We start from the raw sequence: 2500 nt of genomic DNA, 5'->3' as shown, positions 1-2500 counted from the left end.
AGAGAGAGAGGGAGAGAGAGGGAGAGAGAGAGAGAGAGAGAGAGACAGAGAGAGAAAAAGAGAAAGAGAAAGAAGAGAAGACAAAGAAAAAGAAAATTAAAGAGAAACACAGAAAAAGAGGAAAGAGACAGAGATAGGAAAAGAGAAAGAGATAGAGATAGGAAAAGAGAAAGAGACAGAGAAGAAAGAAAAAGAAAGAGAGACACAGAAAAAGAGAAAGAGAGACAGAAAAAGAGAAAGAGGCAGAGATAGAAAAAGGTTTCCATCTATTCATGGTTGTCTGATTTTTATACAGTCGGGCGTCACGCGAATTCTTATCGGCCAAATCGAAGAGTCATTCCCTTGGTTTGATCAGAGCGCTGGTGAAAATTCGTTCCTGTTGGAGAATGGGCGTCGAATAAGTTATTTCTGGGTGTGTGTGTGTGTGTGTGTGTGTGTGTGTTTCATTCCATTTTTGTCTAATTCGTCTTTATTTGCTTTTGTTTTTGTGTTTGGTTCATTTTTTTTTCTCTCTCTCTCTCTTTCTCTTTCTATCTTTGTCTGTGTGCCTCTCTCTCTATTTCTCCCTCTCTCTCTCTTTCTCTCTCTCTCTCCCTCTCCCTCTCCCTCTCCTCTCCCTCTCCCTCTCCCTCCCTCCCCTCTCCCTCCTCCCTCTCCCATTCCTCTCCCTCCCCCCATCCTCCTCCCTCTCTCCCTCTTCCCATCCTCTCCCTCCCTCCCCATCATCCCTCCCTCACCTTATCCCCCTCCCCCCTCCCTCCTTCCCTCCCTCCCTCTCCTCAATCCACAACGAAAACAAACGACGCATCACATTACAATTATACGATTTCCTTTTATATAACTTTGAAATTCCTTCGCTTCTACGTCCAGACAGCTTTTGGTGAGTCACACGACCTCTGAATGCACAGTTTTCGGTTTGCTTCGTCTGTATGCGTGATTCGCCGTTTTTTTTCTCATTTTCTTATTATTTTCCTTTTTTCTGTTTTTTCCTTTTCTTATTTCTTTTTCTTCTTTATCTTTCCTTTTTCTTTTTTCCTTCTTTTTTTCCACTTCTCCTTTTTCTTTCTTCCATCTTCTTCTTCTTTTTTTCTTCTCCTTTTTCTTCTTCTTCAGTTTTCAGTTGTTGCTTTCGTCTATATGTATGATTCACTTCTCTTTTTTATCTCCCTTTTCTTCTCCTCCTTCTTATTAGTATTATTATTTTTTTTCTTCTTCTTCTTCTTCCTCTTCTCCTCCTTCTTCTCCTTCTTCTCCTCCTCCTCCTCCTCTTTCTCCTTCTTCTCCTCCTCCTTCTTCTTCTTGTTTTTCTTCTTCTTCTTTCTTCTTCTTTTTTCTTTCTCTTCTCTGCTTCTTCTTCTTCTTCTTCTTCTTCTTCTTCTTCTTCTTCTTCTTCTTCTTCCTCTTTGATGCTTTCATCTTGATCTTGACTTTTCCTTTTTTTTTTTTGTATTTCCATCTTGTTATTGTGTTCTTTTCACTTTTGTTGGTTGTTGTTGTTGTTGTTGTTGTAGGAAAAATACATTTCGTTTCTTTTATTTTCCTGTTTTATTTATCGCATAAAGATTTGTTAATTACAGCTTCCTGAGTGTTACATTTTGCAATAATTATCATTACGTGTTACATTAATACCTTTATTTATTTTGTATTACAGTAGTTGAATTTATTTTTCTCATTATAAATGCGAGATTCTTTTTTATAGATGAGAGGGAGAGAATTTATGATAATAATTTAGGCTTTTGATTAACGTAAAATTTAAATTTATTGTCGATATGGAAGGAAGATTAACAATTTTTCGATTTTTTTTTTTTTTCCGTCTTCACTATTTCTCTCCTTCACTATTTTTACTTCTTCACATTTAGCTCTGTAAAATAAAATGCAATAAAACAAAACAAGAATAATACAAAAACAAAACGAGAAAAACAATTAAAAACAAGAATAAGAACAAGGTAACGAATCAAGAACAAGTAAAAACCAAGGACAAAATATGAAAAAAGATAAGAACAAGGTACGGAAAGCAGAGAACAAGATCAAGAACAAGTAAAAAATCAAGGATAAATCAAGAAACAAAACCAATAACACGGTACAGAAACAAGAACAAGTAAAAAAACAAGGACAAAATATGGCAAGAACAAGAACGCGGTACAGAAGCAAGAACAAGAACGCGGTACAGAAGCAAGAACAGAACAAAGAACGCGGTACAGAAGCAAGAACAAGAACAAAAGAACGCGGTACAGAAGCAAGAACAAGAACAAGAAACGCGGTACAGAAGGAACAAGAACAAGAACGCGTACAGAAGCAAGAACAAGAACAAGAACGCGGTACAGAAACAAAAAACAAACAAGAACGCGGTACAGAAGCAAGAACACAAGAACGCGTACAGAAGCAAGAAGAAAAGAACGCGCGGTACAGAACAAACAGAACCAAGCGGTCGAAGCATCGAACAGAGTCAGAACGCGGTCGAAGCCAAGACACCAATGAAGCAAGAACGCGTTGTAAAAAG

The sequence above is a fragment of the Penaeus monodon genome, chromosome 26, assembly GCF_015228065.2.
Source record: "Penaeus monodon isolate SGIC_2016 chromosome 26, NSTDA_Pmon_1, whole genome shotgun sequence".
NCBI classification, from domain to species: Eukaryota; Metazoa; Arthropoda; class Malacostraca; order Decapoda; family Penaeidae; genus Penaeus; species Penaeus monodon.
This window is presented reverse-complemented; position numbering follows the sequence as displayed.